Genomic DNA, 25,474 nt, shown 5'->3' with positions numbered 1-25,474 from the left:
GGAGCGTGCTAGAACCAGGTTTCCGCACCTTAGGGATGTTTGATGAGTTGCTGGAATGTGGCAGTTTGACCCTGCATGCACGTTGCTATGCGCACCTCTTATTCCTTCACAACCTGTGATGTTGCTTCCGCATAGCCCTACTCGGGGCGCAACCCTATGATACCCAAGTTCCTTGCTATTTAATCTGCTATTACCTGATTACTTAACTTATTTGCGTAAGACTAATTATTATTACAGCATATTCAGCAATCATATCAGTGCACGCAATAAAAAAAACAGTATAAATGTAAAGAAGGAAATGCACAAGCAGATACACAGAAATAGGAATCAACTTATCTTTATTATTATTCAATCAAAATTATAGACTCGACACCGCCCCGCGCACTCAGCTGCAGGGGTCTGCGCACTTAGTTGCAGACTCTACTAGGCTTTTGCGCACTCAGCTACAGAGCCTCTTCCTACTACTATGAACCACTACACTTAGACTCTTACTCTATGCTAAAACCATTCATATTCATCCCTCTTCTTCGCTCTCTTTACAACTTAGAGCCTCGCTCTATTTATACAATCCTATGGTCTACAGACCCTGGGTAGGCTGACATGACATTATGTTACTTTACAATACTTAAGGTGGACAACCATATGACTCATCCTATACTTCGCGCTCCATGCCCACAATTCGCAGAGTCTTTACAATACTTTTGACCAAAACTTGGGCTTTGAGCCCAAAAACATGTTGTGGGGGGTTTCCATGCCCAACAGGCCCCTAACACAATCATCATGACTCGTCCTGAGTCACTCTGTTGGTGTGGCGATCTTGGCACGGAGCCCCTCCAACCAGTCTCGTACTACTCGGAGGTCCACAGCACACTATTCTATGGTTTTCTGGACCTGCTACATGCACTCTTCCAATGCTTCTTTGTGAGGATATTTTGCCTGCCTTAGCACGTATAGTCCCTGCATCTATGCGAGCTTGCCCTCAATATCTGCCTTAATGGTGAAGGCCTCATCAATCCATGGTTGGACGCGCACTTTGAGAAGTGACTCTTTCTGTCTTACGGCATCCACCTACTCTTTCAGTGCCCTTGTTTGCTGCATCTTTGCTAGCCGTTGGGTGAGGATGATTGTCTGCGCAGTTCCCCTTACATTATCATACTGCTACTGAAGCTCGCGCACCTCTATTTCCAAGTGCTATATGTTGGGGTCCTCTTGCAAAGATGTGAGGACGCTAAAGGCTTGGTCCAACATACCGGTACAGTCCTGCACTGCCCGTCCAATTTCTTCCAGCCCTGTTTGAATAGTGCTAACATGCTACTCTCTAACTTCCAGAGGAGTGGAAGGTTGTGCCTTCAGCTGCAGCTCGACAATTTGGAGGTTCATCTTTAGCTATACTCGAGTTGTTTCCTCACACGCACTTGGACTGCACTTACCAGACACTGGATCTGCATCTCTATTGGTAGATCTGTGGTGATGGACAACTCTAGGACTCGGCGGCATGCTTCATCAACTGTCTGCACGATCTACTAGTTTTTTGACACCAGTTCATCACGTTGTAGGTTAAGCTGTTCGATGTTGATCTTTTGCTCACTCATCACCTGAATCACACGGCCCTCCCTAGCGTGAAGCTCTGCTATTATGCCATCCTGCAGTTGGTACAATGTGTCTCGCGGAAGGGAAGCCAAATTTAGGCCAAGTCCCTTGATCCTTCCCACCGTGGCTCTGTCATCCTCTTTCTCTGTTGTTAGTGCTCCTTCCGGTAGCATTATGGTATTGGCCATCTTTACGCGTAGCAGCTGTTCCACTGCTGATGTGCCTGTTGCACCGTAGGTGGCTATGGTTCCTTCCTGTGGGGGTCGCACCTGTAGTTCCTACAGTTGTGCCCTTAGGGCCCCCAACACAATCTACTGCTCCGACTAGGCTTCCTAGAGCACTTCATTGGTGACCTCGCAAACCATGTCGTCGATGTCATATAGGTCCCCTTCTGTTAACGTGATCTGGTCGATGGCCAATTTGGATGCCTTGACATTTTTTCGTGAACCCGATCTCTCTGTGACGCGCAGTATTTTCAGCTGGGTGGGAGTTGTGCCCTGGTCTCTGCCTTCTTTTGTGTCCTCTGCTTCCTATCCTGTAGACAAGTCCTGGCCCTCCTCCTCTTATGTTGTGGTGGCCCCTGTTGCTGCTGCTTCTTTAGTGGCCTTTGCCTACTCTGTAACTGCCCGTGCTGCCTCGTGGATAGCCCTTACCTCCGCAGCCGCTTTTTCATTGTGCCTATTCTCATCCAACTTTGTGATGCAAAACTTGGGCTAATCTGTTTTTTCTGTGCGATTGTCCTATCCAGCTCCACCAAATCCGAGGCGCGCCATTCAGGGGGCCACGATTCTAACACTAAAAAGATTGCATCATCAATGGCGATGAAGGGGAGCTTGGTCCATTGCTGCACCGGATCCTTACGCGCCTTGGTGTAAACATTATGCATGTCCACTTTAAAGTTTGCAAAGCTCTGCAGACTGTTGTTCACTGTGGGGGACAAGTGCGGTCTTTTATTGATCCACATTCGAATGCTCACCTCCATGAGAACCCAGAAGATCTTTGTCTCATGAATCCGCTTTGTGTACTTGGTGGCCCAGAGCGATGTGTACTTTATGGCCTCTGGTAAGTCCTGTTCAATACTAGGGAACTGAATATCCTCGGGCAGTTCCCCTATTACCAGCAAAATGGACAAGAGCAACCACGCGTAGTGGAAGGTCTTGCCCTACTCCTGAGCTTCCTTGCAGTTGGTAAGGAATTCCTCACAGAGGAACTTGGCCCAGTTGAATTGGACCCCCTCTATGCATTGTTCAGCCAGTGAAACTACCGGCACTGGTACCTCAACGCCGTGGCATTTTCTCATTACCTTCCCGGCCAAGAGTTGGGTGGCTATGCACACCCCTTTATCTTTGATGTTGTTGATTCCATAACCCCTCTTTTTCTTCTCAAGCTTGTATTTTTTCTTCATGGCCTCCGCGAGCACCAAATCTTCACTTTTTCCCGCTATCGCCGCGGGGTCCTTTCCCTTACATGTGTGTTGGGCACGGAATCCCCCCACAACATGTTTTGGGGCTCAAAGCCCAAGTTTTGGTCAAAGGTTTTGTAAGACTCTGCGAATTGCGGGCGCGGAGCGCGAAGTAGAGGTTAAGTCATAGGGTTGTCTGCCCTAAAGTAAGGAAAATGTAATGTAAAGTCATGTCGACCTACCCATGGTCTGTGGACCATGGGATTGTATAAATAGAGTGAGACTCTAAGTTGAAAAGATAGTAAATGAAAGAGTGAGTAGCGAAGGAATGGTCCAAGCATAGAGTAGGATTCTAAGTGTCTTGGGTCGTAGTGGTAGGAAGAGGCTCTACAGCTGAGTGTGCAAAGGCCTAGTATAGTCTGCAGCTGAGTGACCAGACCCCTGAAGCTGAGTGTACAGGGAGGTGTCAAGTCTATAATCAAGATTGAGGACTAATAAAGAGAAGTTGATTCTTATTTAGGTTTATTTTTTGTGCATTATCTTCTTTATGTTTGTATTAGTTTATGTATTGCGCACACTGAAATGATTGATGAATATGTTGTAATAACCATAAATATTACACACACAAGTTAAGTAATTGGTTAATTAGCAAGGAACACGGTTATTATCTAGGTCGCACCCCGAGGAGGGCTGCGCAGAAACAGCAGTACGGGTAGCGAAGGAATAGCAAGTGAGCATAGCGACGGGTCGAACCGCGAACCTCCTGAAGCCCATCAGACATCCCCAGGGTGCAGAAACCTGGTTCTAGCACCCTCTCATACTACTTTGGGTGAGACCTCAATCCCCACTCCACGAACTGTTGCCGAAAGGGCCAATAGTACCAGGATTTTCTTGGTTAAATCACCTCTGAACCTGGGTAAGACCCATACAAGTGAACAAGTGGTTCCGTTGTCGGGACCGAGATCTGCATAAAGCATGTCTGATGTTGTGCCACTAGAATCCAACAACGAAATAAATTGAAGAGTGGTTGGAAAAGAAGATTCACGAGTTCGCGGCAAAGGAGAATAGGAATCCATGAGTATCTAAGGAATAGTGGTTGGAATGCTATTTGTATATATAAATCCATGAAATTTTCTTCACATCTTTTCCATCTGAGCTATATGAGTGGATCATAAAGTTAGCAGACAGTCAAGGAAGGTGTAGGCTCGACAAACCAACAGTGTGGACTCTGGAAGTAGTGCGCAGAGTAGAAGCATCAGAAGGTAAGATAGTGTGAGTGGTGGACCACTGGCTAGACCGAATAATAGGAGGATTTATCACTAAGTTCGGGGTAGACATGATCATCAGCTACAGTGAGGCAGAGTGACGTTTTCTCAAAGGACCTCGAGGTAAGTATATTAAATCTTTGAACACTTGGATTAAGATGCTATTGTGTGAAAAGCGGGTTATGTGAATAAATTAATGTTTGGGACTACGCAAAGTGGGAAGATCTACAGAAGTCAAAGTAGTGAGGAGTTGGAAAACAGTTCCTTAATTTCACTCTCACAGGAAAGCGAGGAGGAACTCGTGAAAATTTCTGCGAGAAGCGCAGTCAGTTTGTTAAGATAGAGAATTCCATGTTTACTACCCCGACCCACACCACCACCCGTTCCACCCCCCTCACCTCCATCTCCACCCACTCCACCTCCAACACCACCGCAGTTCAGTATAGCAAGTGTGATCAAACTGCTGGTGTTTAAAGGAGTAGGAACTGAAGATCCAGACCAATTCTGGTTTGTGGTAAGAGCAGTATGGGAAGCACAGGGCATCGTGGATGATAATATTAAAAAGGCTGCACTGGTGAGTGTGCTGCAGGATCACGCATTAGCATGGTATATCAAGCATTCTAATGACCTCTTGAACGCAGGGAATTGCATAGATCCAGAACGCGCTGAATAGGGAATTTAGCAGGCCAAAATTAGAGACACAATCAATCATCAGGTTTAAGGAGATTGCAATGCTCCCAGGAAATACCCCCTGGGATCTAGACCAAAGGCTAAAGAGTACGATCTGTGAAGCCAATATGACGTTAATAGATGCATAGCATCACGCATGGTTTGTGGCCTCACTTAAGCCACACTTAAGGATGGCGCTGTCACAACAAAATCTTTCCACCCAGGCCGAAGTGTTGGAGGTGGCAATGATATTGCATGAGACCCCTATACAAGACCCTAGGTTGAGTCCAACAAATCCACGCGCAACTGCAGAATCTATGTCTAGAGATGTAAAGTTTGAAACAGGACAGAACAACTCAGCCGGAGGTGTGCGAGGATGTATGGTGCATAAAATGCAAAGGCCAAGGGCACGACAAGGACCATTGTCCAGTGTTTGTGAACTACTTGGCAGGGGGAGGGCCAATGTCATTAAGACCAAAGGCACAGGTAGGGCCGAGCGTGGCATCTGCATTATGGTGCGTGTTCTACTAGATAGGAGGAAAACACACTACGGATAATTGTCATCTGTTTCAGAAGTATACGCAGACGTCCCAACAATTGTTTTGTAATTTCTGCAGGTCAGTAGGCCATGATGAACGCACCTGCCAAAGCTATGAACTAATGATGGATCAGACTCCTGCCTACAGGGTGCAGGATGAAACGCGAGCCCTTGACCCAAATGCAGGGATGGCACGCGCTGGATTTTAGGGGCGCGGTCGGGGTCGAGGTGGAATGGGACCAGGAAGGGGTTGTGGCCAGATAATTTGTTACAATTGTGGAGGGCCAGGGAATTATTCCCACGATTGCACGAACCCAACTAGGATATCATGTTGGTACTATAATCGATTTGATCATGAGGTAGAAGATTGCCCTTCGCTGACAACGAAGATGCGTGAAAAGGGGGTACTCTAGCCCCCTCTGACCTAGAATTTACAAATGATGAGGTCTGAACTGCGTGAAGAAGACCCAAATGTGAACATGATTCTCAGGAGTGGTATGACCACGGGAGATGATAAAGGGAAGCAACCAGAAGAAAGTGCATGGGTTCGCAAGGCTCCTACAAAGGAACCTGAGTTTGATTCAGAATGTGCGAAGGAGACATTCATGGAAGCTAAGAAGAGCTTCACGGAGGCCTCCACTTCAGGTAGTAAGGATCAACTAGAACCAAGGATGGATCCTTCCATGCTCACTACATTTCTGGAGACATGCATGAAACTGCTACGTGACAGCAAGGTAGTCAAAGGGATATAGGAAATTATCACTAGGTGCGCGTGGTTAGGAGAACTGCGTGTGGTCCAAAAACTTGGAAAGCATGCATCGCGCATAAGAAGGGAGATGAGGTTGACTGCACAAATAGGTGAGTATGAAATGGATCAGATAATCCTAGATCTGGGTTCAGACATGAAGGTACTACCAAATAAAACATGGGAACGCATGGGTAGACCTACGGTAGAAAAGAAGTTTTTTCCCATGGGAAGATTGCAAGGGGTAACAGTCGATATTGAAGGCGCCAGCATGCAGGTAGATTTTGAAGTGGTAGAGATTGTCGATGACAACAATCCTTATCCCTCGCTACTAGAAATAGACTGGGCTACCAATATGAACAGAGTCATAAATCTGAAGAAGCACAAAATGACCTTTGAGAAAAAGTCACTACGCGTAGTAGTATTGTTGGATCCAGCCAAAGGAGTATGATACACTGAACCAGTTTGCAGTGACGATAGTGATGATGATCTCGATTGTATCTACAAGATAACTGCATAAGGAGAGGATTTAGTGAATCTAACTGCAGATGGAAGGATTTTGTGTGAGCGGGAAAACTCCTACACTTCATATTCAGATGAAGAGGTAGAGTGATGGCAAAATCAGTTGCACAAAGTAGCAACACTGAACTGAAACATGATGATCAAGTAATTGTGTTGCATAAAAACAGAGGCAACGGAGCTACCAACATATGATGGATTGTCAGCGGTGGATGAATTTTTGAGAAAATTCGAAAGTATAGTACCAGAATAGCAGCGGTTCGATGCGCTGAAATCGGCACTTCGCGCAACACCCGCACGATGGTGAGGTACCCATCAAGGAAATTTCGAGGATTAGCCTGAATTCAGAAAGATGATGCACCTATGGTTTGGAAAACCCCAGATTCAAAAGCAAGTCAGCCAACAGGGGAACTTGCGCGCCCACTTTTCTTGATGGGTACAGACATATGCTGTAAAACCCACACAAGCGCACACCAGCCCCAGAATAACGAATCAGAACAAAGCACAGTAGCAGGAAAGGTGACACATGCTACCAGTTCTCCACGACGAAGCCTTCGATAGGGTGTGCAAAGTACTAAACAAGGTTCACCAGGTGAGACGAAATGATTGGGACTTACGCGTGCCAACTGTTCGATGGGCCTACCGAACCATGTGTAAAACCATGAACATGGAGACGATTCCAAAGGAGCAGAACAAAATGGAGATAGTACTTACTGAAGAAAATACAGAACGGAATCCACACGTAATGGACCCTATAGTAGTGACAGTGTGTGATGACCAGAAGGAAGAAATCAAACATCTATGCGAGGTAGAACATATAAGGATTCACGAAGCCATCTGGCGAGGGAAACTTAGACTTCGCACACTCGAAAAGGATTAGGTACAATTGAGGAAGAAATGCATTTTGATGGACACTGAGACCAAGAGGCTGGAAAACAAGATCATGCAGGCATGTCTCGCCGATAAACCGAGGATGACAAGGCAAGATACAGGTGATCATACCACTATGTTAGAAGAATGCCGCCATCAATTTATGACTCTGTTGCCATGGCTACGGAAACACCTCACCAAACACAATAACCAGGGGAGCGCAATACATACGGTAGAACGTACAGCGCCGACGACTGCGTAGACAATTGAGGAGTTTTCGCAGGCTATGTTGGAAGCCGAGTTGAAGTCTCGCACAGGTGGTTCAACCACCTGACTAGCCAGAGGGAGCACAGTCTCAGTGCTCCAGACAATTGAAAGAGAGTGCGAGACTCTAAAAGAGTCTATTTGGGGGCTGCGCGATGAGCGAGGTGAGCACAGAAACAGCATGACACAAGGTTCGTGCCCACACAAGGGGGGCTGCGCTACCGTACGAGTAGACTGGGAAGTAACTGTTGGCATCACTGTTCATGATGAGATGTCCAATTTAAGGCAAAAGGGAGCAGGCGGTAGGCAATTAAGACATGAATTAAGACCTAGATTTGGAACGATCTGCTGCCAAGAATGCATTAATGACTCAAAAGTGGGGGGAATAGCCGAATTCAAATTCAAAAGATGTTATAAAACTTTGAAGGCTAGCCACAAGGCAACACTTGTTCATTTGAGATTTGAGCGAGTACGAAGAGCACAGAGTTTTGAGCGCCAAGCTGTATTTGAGCCCCCAAATTTACGAACAACCACAGACAATTTGAACAAGATGATAGCTACCAGGAGAGGTGTGGGTTTTGCAAAGAATACCACCAAGGAAGCCGTGAAAAACCCTACGATGCAGGTTGGGGATGTGCCGGAAATTTTGAAATCACCTCGAACACCGAGGCCTAAGAAGGATAAACAGGCAGCAGGACCAGCTCGCATGTCCCTGTGAAATCCATGGTTTGGTAAACTTTCCATGGAAGAAAAGGGCAAGGCTGTCACCATTGAGAAAGATGATGAGGAGGAGGACCTACAAGCTCTCGTACATGAGATATAGGCGTATGAAGAAATGGAAGAAGACATCCAGCCAGTGCGCGTTGCAACAAAATTTCCCAAGTACATTCCTCCATGGAAAAGGAAAGCTAAGGTACCCAAGGATTTGGATGCCATTGAGAGTGCATTCTAAACCCTGCTCCTCCCAGATGGAATTATGTTTGAGGGCTCGGCCCTGGGCCGCATGCCACAATTAAATTTTAAGACTGGGACCTTGTAGACAGTGAGAAGTTACCACATTTAGAGACTGAGAATCATGAAACAAAGCAAGGAGAGGTGAGTTACAATGCTAGAGCCGTAGAAATGGCTACGCAATGTGGAGAAGGCCAGACTACTCCACCTACTATGGATTCCACACTTTTACCACGCACCTATCACAATCTTCGTCATCAAGTAGCTGCTTTTCCTAGTGCACGATGGGTATTTATGGCTAGAGGATCCTATTCCCATCACGGCGGAGCTTATCCACAGGATTTTTCGGCTTCCCTGTAAGCGAAAGGACCCCATGGAGATAGCTGGAAAAAGCAAAGATTTGGCACTCACAGAGGCCATGAAGAAGAAGTACAAATTGGAAAAGAAGAATAGGGGCTACGCAAATAGCAACATTAAACATAAAGGGGTGCGCGTAGCCACCCAACTCCTAGCTGGGAAGGTGATGAGAAAATGTCGCAAAGATGAGGTACCAGTGCTGGTATTTGCTCTAGCAAAACAATGTGCGAAGGAGGTCCAATTCATTTGGGCCGAGTTCCTCTGTGAAGAATTCCTAATTAACTACAAGGAAGCTCAAGAGCAGGGCAACACCTTACACTATGTGTGGTCACTCTTGTCTATTTTATTGGTGACAGGGGAACTGCCTGAGGATAATCAGTTCCCTCATATTGAACAGGACTTGCCAGAGGCTGCACTCTGGGCTATGAAGGATGCCACGTAGATCCACGAGACTAAGATCTTCTGGGTGCTCATGGAGGCGAGTGTACGGATGTGGATTAACAAGAAGCCATGCCTATCCCCCACAGTGTACAACAGGCTATGGAGCTTTGCAGACTTCAAGGCGGATATGAAAAATGTGTATATCAATGCGCGTAAGGATCTGGCACAAAACTGGACCAAGCTTCCTTTCATCATAATTGATGATGCCATCTTCTCCATGCATGAATCATGGCCTCCCAAGTGGCACACCCCGGATCTGATGGAGCAGGGTAGAACAATGGCACAAAAGCAAAAGGATGCCACCAAGCTGCATACCACCCAGTGGGCCCAACAAAAGCGCAATGAATAGTTGACCACGGAGGTAAGGGCTGCCCACGAGGCAGCAAAGGCAGCCGTAGAGCAGGAAAAGGCCATCGAAAAAGTAGTAGTAGCATAGGCAACAGGGGCCACCATGATGTAGGAGGAAGGGGCCCCGAAATTGTCCACAGGATAAGGAGCAAAGGACATAGCAGAAGGCGCGGACCCGAGCACAACATCTACACAACTGAAATGGCTGCACGTTACGGAAAGATCAGGCCCACGAAAGAAGGCCAAGGCTTCCAAACTGGACATCGAACCAATTACATTGACAGAGGCTGACCTCTACAACATCGGTGACACAGTTTGCAAGGTCACTAGGGAAGCACTGCAAGAAGCTATGACAGAGCAATAGAATGTGTTGAGGGCCCTAAGGGTGCAGCTGGAGGAACTTCAAGTGCGACCCCCACAGGAAGGAATAGTAGTCGCCTACGGTGCCGTAGGTACATCAGTAGTAGAGAAATTGTTGTGCCTAAAAATGGCCAACACCATAGTACTTCCAGAAGGAGCGCTAACAGCAGAGAGCGAGGAGGGTAGAGATGCGGTGGGCCAGATCAAGGGACTTGGCCTAAATTTGGCTGCCCTTTCATGGGACACATTGTACCAATTGCAGGATGGCATAACAACAGAGCTATGTGCCTAGGAAGGCCATGCGATCCAGGTATTGAGTGAGCAGAAGATCAACATCGAACAGCTTAGCCTGCAGCGTGACAACTAGTGCCACAGAATCAAAAGATCACACAAAGAGTGGATGAATCATGCTGGCACATTCTAGAATTATCCATCACCGTAGACCTACCAACCAAGATGCAGATCCACTATCTGGCAAGTGGAGTCCGAAGCACGTGCGAGGAAACAACATGAGTGTAGCTAGAGCTGAACCTCCAGATTGCTGAGCTGCGGATGAAGGTGCAGCCTTCCACTCCTCCAGAAGTTAAATAACAACATGTTAATGTGATTCAAATAGGATTGGAAGAAATTGGAAGGGTGGTGCAGGAATGCACTGATATGTTGGACCAATCATTCGATGTCCTCACATCCTTGTAGGAGGACCCCAACATACAGTGCCTGGAAACAAAGGCACATGAACTACAGTAGCAGTATGATAGTGTCATGGGAATGGCACAGACAGACGTCCTCATGCAATGACTAGCTAAGATCAAGCAGGAAAGGGCATTGAAGGAGCAGGTGGATGCTGCAAGATAGAAAGAGGCCCTTATCAAAGCATGCATCCAACCTTGGATTGACAAGGCCTTCACCATTACGACCAAGATTGAGGGCAAGCTCATGCAGATGCAGGGACTATATGCACTAAGATAGATAGTGGAGCCTCACAAAGAAGCAATAGAAGAGAGAATGCAGTAAGTCCAGCAAACAACAGAATAGTGTGCTGCGGACCTCCGGGCAGTACGAGAATAGTTGGAGGGGCTCTGTCCCAAGATCGTTGCACCAGCAGAGTGACTCGGGATGAGTCACAATGATTTTGTTGGGAGCCTGTTGGCCATGGAGTCCCCCACCGCATGTTTTGGGGCTCAAAGCCCAAGTTTTGGTCAAAGGTTTTGTAAGACTCCACGAATTGCGGGCGCAGAGCATGAAATAGAGGTTAAGTCATAGGGTTGTCCACCCTAAAGTAAGGGAATGTAATGTAAAGTCATGTCGGCCTACCCATGGTCCGTGGACCATGGGATTGTATAAATAGAGCGAGGCTCTAAGTTGAAAAGATAGTAGATGAGAGAGTGAGTAGCGAAGGAATGGTCCGAGCTTAGAGTAGGATTCTAAGTGTCTTGGGTTGTAGTGGTAGGAAGAGGCTCTACAGCTGAGTGCGCAGAGGCATAGTAGAGTCCATAGCTAAGTGTGCGGACCCCTGCAGCTGAGTGCGCAGGGAAATGTCGAGTCTGTAATCAGGATTGAAGACTAATAAAGAGAAGTTGATTATTATTTCTATGTATTTGTTGTGCATTATCTTCTTTATTTTTGTATTAGTTTAGGTATCGCATGCACTAAAATGATTGTTGAATATGTTGTAATAACCATAAATCTTATAGACAAAAGTTAAGTAATCAGTTAATTGGCAAGGAACGTGGGTATTATCTGGTTCGCGCCACGAGCAGGGCTACACAGAAACAGCAGTATGGGTAGCGAAGGAATAACAAGTGCGCATAGCGAGGGGCCAGACCGCGAACCTCCTAAAGCCCATCAAACGTCCCTAGGGTGTGGAAACCTGGTTCTAGCACCCTCCCATACTACTTTGGGTTAGACCTTATTCGCCCTCCATGGACTGTTGCTGAAAGGGCTAGTAGTACTGGGATTTTCTTGGCTAAATCACCTCTGAACCTGGGTCAGGCCCATACAAGCCAACAATGAGAGCCAGGAAATTTTATGGATGAGATCCACTGTGATCGAAATAGGCTCTTCCAGCCATAAGTATCCATCGTGCACCAGGAAAAGCAACTGCCTGATAATGAAATAGTGATCAGCACGTGATAAAAGTGTGGAATCCACAGCAAATGAAGTAATCCGAGCTTCTCCACACTGCGCAGCCATTTTCGCAGCTCTAGTGTTGTGACTAGCCCCTCCGTGCTCTGCTTCATGAGGCACGTGACCTAGGTGCGAGCCCTCAAACACAATTCCATCGGGGAGGAGCGGGGTCTCGAGTGCACTCTTAGTGGCATCCAGGTCCTTTAGTATCTTAGTTTTCCCTTTCTACGGAGGGACGTACTCGGGTAGTTTTGCTACAGAGTGTACCAGCTGGATGTCCTCTTCCATCTCTTCTACTTCCTCTATCTCATTAACGAGAGCTTGTAGGTCCTCCTCCTCATCATCTGTCTCAATGGTGATAGCCTTGCCCTTTTCTTCCATTGAGAGTTTACCAAACCGTAGATTCGGCGGGGACATGCAGACTCGTCCCACTGCCTACTTATCTTTTTTCAGCCTCAGCGTTCGAGGCGATTTCGGGATTTCCGGCGCATTCCCAGCATCTCCGGGAACATCCTGCACCATGGGGTTCTGCACAGCTTCATCCGTGGTTCTTTCTACAAAGCCCACACCTCTCCTGGTAGCCACCATCTTGTTTGAACTGTCTGTGGTAATTCGTGAACTTCGGGGGTCAAATGTTAGTCGACGCTCAACACTCTGTGCTCTAATCAACTGCTCAAATCTCAAATGAACAATTTTTGTCTTGTGGCTAGCCCTTGGAGTTTTATAGCACCTTTTGAATTCAAATTCAACTGTTCCCCCCACTTCTGGTCCATCCATGCTTTCTTGGCGGTAGATTGCCCCAAATATTGCCCTTAATTCGTGTCGTAAATGCTCGCCGCCCACTCCCTTTTACCTTAAATCGGACATCTTTCCATGAATAGTGACACCAATGGTCACTTCCCAGCCTACCCGAGCGGCAGCACACCCCTGCTTGCACGGTCGTGACCCTTATGACATGTTGATTCTGCGTGCACCTCCCTCATCGTGCACCTCCCAAACAGACTATTTTATAGTCCCGCGCTCTCTTTCAACTGCCTGGAGCACTGAGACTGTGCTCCCTATGGCTAGTTAGGTGGTCGTACCACCTGTGTGAGACTTCAACTTGCCTTTTAGTATAGTCTGAAAAAACTCCTCAATTTCCTTTGTGATAGCCGGCGTCACGCATTCTACTATATGTAGTGCGCTCCCCTGGTTACTTCGTTTGGTGAGGTGCAATCGTAGCCATGGAAGCAGAGTCATAAATTCTTGGCGACAATCTTCTAATGCAGTGGTATGATCATCTGTATCTTGCCTTGTCATCCTTGGTTTATCGACGAGACATGCTTGCGTGATCTCGTTTTCCAGCATCTTGATCTCAGCGTCCATCAAAAGGGTTTTCTTCCTCAATCGTACCTGATCCTTTTCAAGTTCGTGAAGTCTAAGGTTCCCTCACCAAATGGCTTCCTGAATCCTTATCTGTTCGACCTCACGTAGTTGTGTGATTTCTTCATCCTGGTCATCGCGCACTGTCACAACTACGGGAGCCATTACGTGTAGATTCCTTTTTGTATTCTCTTCAGAAATTATGGTCTCTACTCTATTCCGCACCTTTGGAATTGTCTCCGCGCTCAGGGTTTTGCACATGGTCCTATAGGCCCATCGAACTGCTGGCATGCGTAAGTCCCAATCAGTTCGTCTCACCTAGTGAACCTTGTTCAGTACTCCGCACACCCTATAGAATGCTTCATCATGGATAATTGGTAGCACGCATCGCCTTTCCTGTTGATGCGGTTTGTTTTGATTCTCTATTCTGGGGGTGGTGTGCGCTTGTGTGGGCTGTACAACATATGTCTGTACCCATCGGGAAAGGTGGGTTCGCAAGTTGTTCCGCCCCTGCTGACTGCCTCTTGTTCAGAGCAAGGGTTTTCCAAAACGTAGGCACATCATCCTTCTACATCTGCTCTAGCCCTCAAATTTTCCTTGCCACGTACCCCACCATCGTGTTGGCGTTGCGCGCAGCGGCCATTTCAGAGCATCGAATCACTTCTTTTCTGGTCTTGTGCTTTCAAATTTTCTTAGAAATTCATCCACCGCTATTAATCCATTATATGTCAGCAACTCCCTTGACTCTATTGTCAGCCGACACAGTGATCTAATCATCATGTTGCAATTAAGTGTTGTTACTTCGTGCAACCAATTTTTCCATCGTTCTACTTCTTCATCTGAATCTAAAGTGCAGGAGCTTTCGTGCTCCCATGAAATTTTTCCATCTGCAGTCGAATTCACCCATTCCTATTCTCACATAGTTGTCTTGTAAATACAACTGATATCATCATCACTATCATCGTCGCACACTGGTTCAGTGTATCGCGCTCCTTCAGCTGGATCTAGCGGTACTACTACATGTAGTGACTTTTTTTCAAAGATCATTTTGCGCTTCTTCAAATTTATGACTTCGTTCATATCAATGGCCCAGTCTATTCCCAGTAGTGCGAGATAGGGGTTACTGTCATCGACAATCTCTATCACTTCAAAATCCACCTGCTCGCTCGCACCTTCAATGTCTACTGTTACCACTTGCAATCTTCCCATGGGAAAAATCTTCTGTTGGTTCGCCATTCATAACTAGATAGGAGACCACTGTAGTGCAAGTCTGCCCATGCGTTCCCATGTTTGTTTTGGTAGTACATTCGCATCCGATCTGAGATCCAAGATTACCTGATCCATTTCATACTCGTAGATTTGCGCAATCAACCTCATTTCCCTTCCTGTGCACAATGCATGCTTTCCAAGTTTCTGGACCATGCGCGGTTCTCCTAACCCCGTGAACCTAGTGATTAGTTCCTGTAGTCCTTTGACTGCCTTGCTGTCATGCAGCAGTTTCATGCATGTCTCCAGAAAGGTAGTGAGCATTGAAGGATCCATCCCTGGTTCTAGTTGGTCCTTACTACCTGAAGTGGAGTCCTCCGTGAAGCTCTTCTTAGCTTCCATGAATGTCTCCTTCACGCTTTCTAAATAAAATTCGGGTTCCTTTGTAGGAGCCTTGTGAACCCCGCCCCCACTAGATGGAATTCCCAAGGTCTGCCACGACTCCCTTTTTGGCCACGCTAAACTTTCTAGACTTAACTAAATTGACAAATGATATGATTCGGTACAGTATGGCTTGGCCTCTAGTCCCAACTAAACTTCCCTCGGATATCGCAAAATTAGAAGGGAAGAGTGGTGACGATCCGGGAGACCACGTAACCACATTTCACTTATGGTGCTCATCCAACTCCATGATATATGATTCAATCAGGCTGAGCTTATTTCAGCACACACTAACCAGAAATGTGGCCAAATGGTATATAGAGTTTCTAGGGGGTACCTATACTTCTTTTTGTGATTTGGCTAATGTCTTTTTGAACCATTTTTAGTTGCCTATCCGATATGAAGCTAGAACTAAACTTCTCGCTAACTTTTAGCAAGACACCGCAACTCACATTTCGGATAACATCCAAGAATGGACGAGGAGGAAAATGCTTATCAAATTTGAAATCCTGCCAGAGTTCCTTCTCGAATGTTTTCTCAAATCATTACAACCAGAGATCTTAAAGGATGTGTCTCTCTCCAGTGTTTATATGGAAGAGTCGGCCATTTTTAGAGCTCAGTAATTGGAACTGATATATTCTCAATCTAGGGTTCTTTAGAAAATTCTACCTGATGATCCTAGATTTAAGGTCGATTTATCCAAATCAAAACCAGGTCCCCATGCCGATGGTATAGTCGGATCGATTGATGTTAACACGGTGAACCTACTGAATCAATTACAACAATTGTCTCTACAAACTGCTTCTTCTACCTAGGCATCATTGTCTGTACCTACACCTTCCCAACCTACCTCTATAAATGTCGTCCAGACCACTAACCCCAAAGGAAATAAACAATATGATGGGAAGAGGAAGGGATGAGGTAAGAAGAAGAACCAGGAAGGAAAAGGAAATGCAAACAAACTCAGCAATGATGTCGGAGAGGGTAGGAAAGAGTCCAAGAAAAAGGTAAAATTTCCATGCAAGTTATCCAATGGAGATCTAACTCACCTCTACCCTAAGACACAAGACGCTCAGTGCTTATTAGTATAACAAGGGTCCTCTAGCTCCCAACTTGTTCTGGCTAACTCTTTTCCCCAAGGGCAGCAATTACTTGCTGGCGCGAATTCTAATGCTCGTACCTCCAATGGGGGCAACCAGGAAGGGGAAAATTCATCAAATGTTTATATGATGAGCTCTCATATCGACGTCACTATGCGAGCACGGGATTATGGTGAATTGGAAACATCTAAGGCTAAATGTGCTCCCAAAGCCACATAACCACTTCATATCGAGCGACCCTCTGTTGAGTCTATACCTCGGAAACCGAAAAGCTCTACAAAGCGCTGGAATATTAACTCTAATGCTAGGGCAGCCTAGAACTACTCAATTATAGAAGATCTAGCTCAAATTCCTTGTGCTATGTTAGCATTGGAGGAACTCCAGTCGTGCCCTACTCAAAGAAGTGCTTTTCTTTCGGCAATCAGCGAAGTAGACCCAAATAATTCTTTAGTAATCACTTTTAATATGTTGAATGTCAAAAAGAGACTTCCTCACCATATGGCTTTCCAAATAAAGTCTATATACCGAAAGACCAATATTTTTCGGACTGTTATAGATGAGGGAGCTTCCACATGTGTGATGTCTATGTCATGTTGGAAGGCCATTGGATCACCTTGAGCTGGTCCTTCACCAACTCTTTTGACGGGATTTGATGGACATTCTCATATGCCACACGAGATTATCCCAGCGTTTCCTATCTGTGTTGGGGGAAAGGTAGTGAATATTGAGGTAGAAATCATCGATGTGAACCTGGATTATAACCTCCTCTTAGGCAAGAATTTCATTTACGAGATGGATGCCATAGTTTCATCATTATTCTGCATCCTCTATTTTCCTTATGAGGGGAGGATTGTTAGAGTTGATCAATTAGATTATTCTCCAGGTGACTCTCACGCAACTTCAGATTCTACCATTCCATTGGTGGACATCCTCTTCAACCTATTGAGAGTTTAGGAGTTGGGATGTACTCTTTGTTAATCGGTATATTCAACCTCCCTGCTCCTACAGCTAGAATTAATGCGATTTCATCTTCTTGGGGACCTTCTCGGAAAGAGTTCTTTCGAACTCATTATTTTTCGGACCCTTGGCCCTTACCTTCATCTACCACCACATTAGATGGAGGGAAGTTAGGTGGAATGGAATTTCCCATGTCTGCAGTGGAACTTGCTTATCAATCTATCATTAACTCTGTAGACAACCATCCCACTCCTTTTTCACTAGAGGAGTTAGATGGCGATGTGGTTCCAGCTTGGACCCTCAATTCTACTTCAGCTCTGGATTGCTTGGATACAGTTTTACCATCTGAAGAAGCAATTTTGAAAGCAATGACAGGTGTGGTTCGACCATGGGATGATTTACATCATCATTCATATTTTCTCCCTCCATTGCATGAAGTTGAATCTAATTTGTCCAATCTGTCTACTAGTGATGTTTATACAGTTTCATTCCCTTTGGCTCCAGCACAATTTTCTGCCAAAGGTAACATGTCGGTTATTTCACGAACTGTACCCGTGAATGTCTCTAGGAATCCTAATGTAATCGAAAATGTCTTCAGCCATCGGAGCTAACTGTTCCCCTAAAGAAATTCAAATCTACACCGATCTCTTCAAAGAATTTCGAGATGTGCTCGCTTGGTCTTATGAGGAAATGCCTGGAATTGATCCATCTATAGTCCAACATGAGATCAAGACATACGAAAATTCCAAACCTATTCGTCAAAAACTTCAAACGGTCAATCCTTAGAAAGTGGCAACTATTAAAGCTGAAGTTGTAAAGTTGCTTAAGGCAAGTTTCATATACCCCATTCCTCTAACTGAGTGGTTTTCCAACCCAGACCCGGTAGATAAGAAGCAAGGAACGATCCGAGTATGTATCGACTTTAGGGATTTAAATAAAGCTTGTCCAAAAGACAATTACCCCACACCGTTTATTGATCAAATTGTTGATGAATGTGTGGGTAATGAAATTTTTTCGTTCATGGACAGATTCTCTGGTTAAAATCAAATTACTATCCGTCCAGAGGATTAGCAAAAGACAACCTTTATTTGTCCTTGGGGCACGTTTACATACAAGAAGATGCCTTTTGGACTTAAAAATGCTGGAGTTACTTTTCAGCGGGCCATGTCTTATGCTTTCCATGACATCAAAAATGTTATTGAAGCATACTTGGATGACTTAGCTGCTCATTCTTGCAAGAGAATTGATCATGCCAGGCATCTTCGGTTAGTCTTTGAGAGATGTCGTTTTTATAAAATCTGGTTGAATCCGAATAAGTGTGTTTTTGCAATCACATCCGGTTGGCTGTTAGGATTCATTGTATCGACTGAAGGGATTTGAGTTGATCCTTTCAAGGTTGAGGCAATAATTCAGTTGCCTCTCCTGTCTTCCATTCGTCAACTTGAAAGTCTCCAAGGAAAGGCAAATTTCTTGAGGAGATTTATAGCAAATTACACCAAGATTACCAAAGGATTTATGTGTTTTCTTAAGAAAGGACTTCCATTATTGAGTCCACTAGATTATGGCAAAGATTTCCTTTTGTATCTCGCTGCAGCAGAATCAACCATCGATATGGTTTTGGTTCAGGAGGATGATGCTCTTAGTTAGCATGTAATCTAATACTTGAGTCGAGGCTTAATAGGACCTGAGCTACACTATTCTCCCATCGAGAAATTGGCCTTGGTGGCTATCCATGTTGTTCAGCAGCTTCACCATTATATTCTGCTTCACAAAACTTTTTCCTTAGCGGCTGTCAATCTTTTTCAATTTGTCCGCAGTAGGTGAGTGATTGGGGGCAAGTATAATCGATGGATTATTATTTTTCAAGAGTTCAATCTCGAATTCTTGTCAGCTAAATCTAAGAAGTCTTTAGTTTTTGCGGAATTAATTTTGGAGCTACCTTGTTAGGAAGCTATTGTTTATGAGGAAACTTTTCCCGATGAACATTTATTCCTCATTTCTTCACAAGATCCTTGGTACAAAGATATCATTATATTTCTCCAGAATTCAAAGTTTCCACCTGCTTCCTACAAAGATGAGCGTCGAAAGTTACGTCACCTTGCCAAAAAATATGTTATTATTGGTGATACATTATATCACAGAGGGTTTGACACAATCCTTAGGTGTTTCTTAACTTTGGAAGAAGCTGAGTCAGTACTTAATGATTGCCACAGTGGAGCTTGTGGCGGTCATCTATCAGGGCTTGCAACAGCCCAGAAAATTTTGCGAGAAGGCTACTTTTGGCCTTCAATTTTCAAAGACTATATTGAAGCAGTCAAATGTTGCCATCCTTGTCAATTTTATACTCGGAAAATGTGCACGCATCCAACTCCACTGTTTCTTGTTATCACTGTCAATACATTTACGAAGTGGGGCATTGATTTTACTACTTGTAATTTGCCTTCGGCGGGGAATCACAAGTAGATCATTATGGTTGTAGACTACTTTACAATGTGGGCTGAGGCCATGCCTACTTTCAAAAATGATAGTGAGACAGAAACCTTGTTTCTCTTCAACTAGGTTATTTCACGATTTGGTATCCCAAGAGAGATTGTCACTGACCATGGCAGTCACTTCCAAAATCAACCGATGACCGAATTGGCTCTCAAGTTGGGCTTCTGGCAAGAGTATTCATCTCCATATTATCCTCAGGCCAATGGGTAGGTTGAAGTCGTGAATAAGTCCCTTAAGATAATCCTGCAAAGGACAATTGATAAAACTCGATCCAATTGGCACATCATGTTGTATCGGGAACTTAGGTCATACCAAACCTCAGTTAAGACTGCCATTGGTTTTACTACTTTTCAACTAGTCTATGGGTCGGAATCTATCTTCCCTATTGAATATGAAATCCCATCCCCTTAAGCTAGTTGTAGAACTTCTTCCAGAGACATCTAGTCTCAAAGAACACCTCATTCATTTGGAACTTCTTGATGAGCAACATCGAGATGCAGTCATAATAAACGAAGCCCATAAGAAGAGGATTAAAACTCGATACGATAAAGTTGTCCATCCTCGGAATTTTTCTAAAGGCGACCTTGTCTTAGTATATGACCAAGAGAAAGATGCCCTGGGGGCAGGCAAGTTCAAATTTATGTGGTATGGTCCCTTTATAGTCAAGCGTGTTTTGAAAAAAGGGGCTTATGAATTAATTGACTTTGAAGGGAACAAGCTGGCGGAGCCTAGAAATGGGCTCTACCTTAAGAAGTATTTTTCTTAGGCTTCGGCCGAGCAATTGCTTGTTTGTATATATTGTATCTTTGTACATATCTGTTTGGCGTTTTGTGATATCAATATTTTTTTATTTTCTTTGGCAGGTAGTGATGGAAGATTTGATATATTTTGGATTTGCTGATGGTGCAAGTAGGCACACTCGGAATCTTGCGTCCACGGCTTGGGTGATTTATTATCCATCTGGCAAGTTCATGGTGTCAAGGGGAGTATGTATTGGCCCTGCTTCGAACAATATTGCCAAATATACTGCCATTCTTAATTTACTATTAGAAGCAATATCTTATGGGATTGATTCGTTGGTAGTTTATCTAGACTCACAACTGGTGGTGTCGCAGTTAAATAACACTTATCGTGTTCGTGATCCTTATTTATATCACCAATATTTTAGAGTGAGAGTATTGCAACGATAATTTATTTATATCACATATGTTCAAATTCCATGATCTAAGAATTCATTAGCAGACTCTATTGCTAATCAAGCATTAGATTGGCACATTAATCATTCATCAAGTTAAATAACATCAAAAAAAAATCAAATCTATATATATATATATCATAAAATCACCTGTATATAGATGGACTGTTCAAAAATAATATACAAAATTGGGACAGGATGCCCTCAAAATTTGAGCTTATGCCCCTAATCATGTCCAGCCATACATAGATCTATCTATCGAGCTAGCTTAGGATGAGCGGTTAAAAATTTAACCACAGCGTTGGCTACACGCCGAAGTATCTAGACCCAGTCCCATGGTACCCCTACCACACAGCGCTGCATCTGCTTAGGAAGATCCTCTACAGCTATCATAGGTAACTGGTGAGTTATTCTCACCAAGTTTCTCTGAACATCATAAAGGACTCTCTCTATCTCAGCAGTCATCCCTTCGGCCCCTCTTCCGCTATGCCTGTGCCTCAGAAATCCATCAGGTCTCACTGGACCCACATCTAGAAAATGGTCATTATATTTTGTCAGTGTTTTGTCTCATCAAATTTATCTTTTTTTAAGTTCATTTCATATTTAAAAATCCATAAAAAAATTAAAAACTCACAAAAACTTAAAAATTGTTACCTATGTCTCCCCATGCCACATTTGGTGGTAACACTAAGTCTGGATCTCCTTGGAAATCCATGTCAGCATATGGGTAGTCATCGACCACGATGATCTGTTGATCCCACTAAGTGAAAAACTCATCATCAAAGGTCATTCTGGGCACGTCACCGCCCCCAAGGCGCTTCATCAGGTCCGCCCATCTACCCATTTGTGGATCTCTAGGGCTACTGATGGACACTGATACTTTGGGACATAGCCCAAGTACCTTCTCGAAGAAAAATGAACACAAGATGGTTCCATATCCAAAATTCTTCATTTGACCCTTCTGTATAGACATCAATTGACTCTTCATGTTAGTCAAAAGAGGTGTGCACCAGTCAAATACTATGGTAAGACATTCCACTGCTAAGCTCATAGATACTCATGACGCCTGATGCAAGGAAGCTAACCCATTTACCCGTGCAATGGTAAATAGCAAAATCCTCAAGGATAGACTTTCCACATGTTTGATTGTAATTTGACTCCCAATCTTCTCTAGATGTCAGGACAATATATATGGACATAGTCTTCCACCGAAAGACTACCTCTCATCCTGCATGTCGAGTGCACGATCTCCCCTCTTCGGGAGAGACTAGTAATGAAATAGATATCTTCGACCTCAATCCCTAGAGGAATCTGGTCGATCATGAAAGTGTCATCCTCTGCACTCTAGTAGTGGATCAAAAGTTCTAGCAAGCGAGTATTGGCTTTCATATTTGGAATTTTGAAGAATTTGAGTAAGCCACAACTTCTCAGAGCATCCAATGCATTTTGATCATTCATTACCTCATTATCTATGGTGGTATGCTCTCTTTCCCTCCAAGTGATAGTCATCCTGCAAAAAATTGAAGTTTCAACCATTAATTTATATGTTAAACTTTAACTTGCATACACGCGGGTTCCCTTTAGACACAGTCGCATGTAGGGCTATTGTATATGCGGGTTACTCACATCCAACCCGCGTGTATGCAGAATTGAATTTTTGGGCATAGTTTCCCATGGTCAAAACTTTGAAAAAGCTTTTAAAAACTATCATAAAGCATTACAAGTAGGATTTGAGGATTACCTGGAGACTTTGGGGTGATTCAAATGGTCCAATTTTTCAGAGGAAAGCTTGCTTAGTTTTGCTCCACAGCTCTTTGCTCCAAACAGAAATGAAAAAACTGTGAGTCCAAAAGTCATTATATAACTTTGAAATTGCAAAATATTTTTTCAAAAATTGATTTTTGTCTCATGGATTTTTTGACCTGTGGGCTTGGATTGTCGAGAGTGGGTTGTTTTTACAGGAAATTTTGGAGACTTCTTCGAGATGTTGTTTTGGTCCCATGACTGCTGACCCGTCATGGCAGGTATTTCTCTCTCACTGACATTTAGTTTAGGGAAAACCATTTTCCGCTGCATCTTGCATACTAGCCTCCATTCAACGATACATTAGTCGTAGGGTTGACCCCATCGTATCTTGGTCAACAAACCATTTTCATTCGCCGATTTTTTTTTAAATCATGATGCAATGGTAGAGCCATCCTTTACATGGGCATCTTAGTTAGATCCTCGCTGACAATGGTTGCCCATGTTGTTATGCTGAGTAGGCTCGGGAATCCTCTTTAGTCCCGCCATGATTGATGCGTTGAAGATACATTCTCCTTTCTTCCATGCTAATTTCTGGCCTTATACCCTAGAGGCTCCTTTGTGTTGAGTTGTACTGCTGCATTGCATTTTGACTATTTTCACCTTTTCGCCTTGAGCCAACTTCACTTGGACTCATGTTCAAGCCACTTATTTGACCATGTCTTCTACAAAGTCGACCATGAAATCACTTATATTCTGCAACTTGACACATCCTTTTACCCGTGGAAAGAGCATCCCTTTGAGTGTCCTTGACCAGTTTCACCTCCCTACATTGAGCATAGGAATGTTCCCCTCCAAGGAACTAGATCATCTATTTCTCTGACACTCGTTATTTCCATTGTACTATAACATTCTTTTATTCTTTTTCTAGCTTAAAGAAAAAGACAAAAAATATATATATATTCCAAAAAGAGTGGGAACAGGATGACATTTCCATATTTTGTTGGTAGCTAGAGTCAATCATGTCGCCCTTGAACAAAGCACTCAAAAGAAAGTCTCTCCTCCATTGGGGTGGGATTTAGTTTGACTTAGGAGTGCCTTAACCTTGTTATTGAGTCAGTACTCCTCCAATTAGTTACCTCTTCCAATCATATGGAGAGTTTTCTTATGCCTCTTGTATGAAAAACTTATACAGAGTTATCATATGCTACCATATAGTCATCATTGAGTCGTGCTTTTGTTCAAGGGAGGTAAACTTGAGTCGGCCTCTCTGCGGTGTCTCTTGACCTATTTTTCAGTCGACCATCCTTTGTTGTCAGTATCATGTTTGTCATCACATCAGTTATATTGGTCCTTTACTCGTGCCGATTTGAGAAGGTCTCCATTGACTTCTTGCTAGTGGGTCTTGTCCTTATTGACTACGACAAATTGCTCTGAGGGCAGATCTAGAGCCACACCCTGGCCCTATTTTCATTATTGATAGCTCACCTTATGCTCAGCATTGATCAGTATCATGGGTCTTTGACTGAGTGGTTTCCCTTATGTTCGACATCAGCTTTCATTATCACATATTGGGATTCATGTAGTGCCTTGGTTTCCATTTGACCCTATTGGTAGATTCCTCGCCTATGTGTCAGCTTTCATTATTGGTTGGTTCAGAGGGTTTCTATCGTGCGCTAGCTAGATCTTTTGTACACTGGAAACGTGCTTCGGTTGGGTTACTACATCTTTTTCGTATGATTCCTTCCACATTATTGGGCTATGGGTTACACTCGTGCTAGATTGAGGAATGATGCCTTAATTCCTTCCTTCTAGCAGATATTTTCCTATCAACTACAACTCATTTTCTCTGGAAAAGGATCTAGAGTCCATTTGACAGTACCTTGGGGTTTGCAGTCATCAGTGGCAGATTCCTTCACTATCGATAGTGGGAAACCATCATTGTCTCTTGATTCATAGATTCTTTCAAGTGTTTGACTTCATCTCATTCATTCACACTTGTTAGATTGTACTAGGTACCTTGACTCTCATTATCATTATCGGTGAGTAGTCTCACATTTGTTAATGGTATACATCAATGACCGGTAATCAAATGATTTCTCACATGATCGACCTTAGATCATTCATTCCCATTGTGTAGAAATGTACCGCGATGGTCGGTGAAGACCTCGGGTTGCATCAACATGTTTTGGTTCACTTGTCAGTTGCTCCTGTTGTTGCTAGTTGACACCATCCACCTTATATGTTGCAGTTCTTCACAGCGACATCTTATATGCTGGCATCTGAGTTGCGATGTAGTATCATTTTATTCCATCATGTTCATTTGGTACTATTGGGATCAGTTTTTGACATTAGTGATCAGCTTCATCCTTCAGCATCATTGATCGTCTTCTTATATGTGATATTCAGACATGTACTTTTTCGATCACGATCAGATGATCCATTATGTACTTTCAGTTCCTTTATACTAGTATACATATTGGATCTGCTTGTACTTGATAGGCAGACATGCTTTACTTTCTCTGAGCATG

This window comes from Pinus tabuliformis, chromosome 2_1 (genome assembly GCF_031772625.1).
Source record: "Pinus tabuliformis cultivar Carrire ecotype Pingquan chromosome 2_1, CPIR1, whole genome shotgun sequence".
Taxonomy (NCBI): domain Eukaryota; kingdom Viridiplantae; phylum Streptophyta; class Pinopsida; order Pinales; family Pinaceae; genus Pinus; species Pinus tabuliformis.
Note: the sequence above shows the minus strand (reverse complement) of the source record.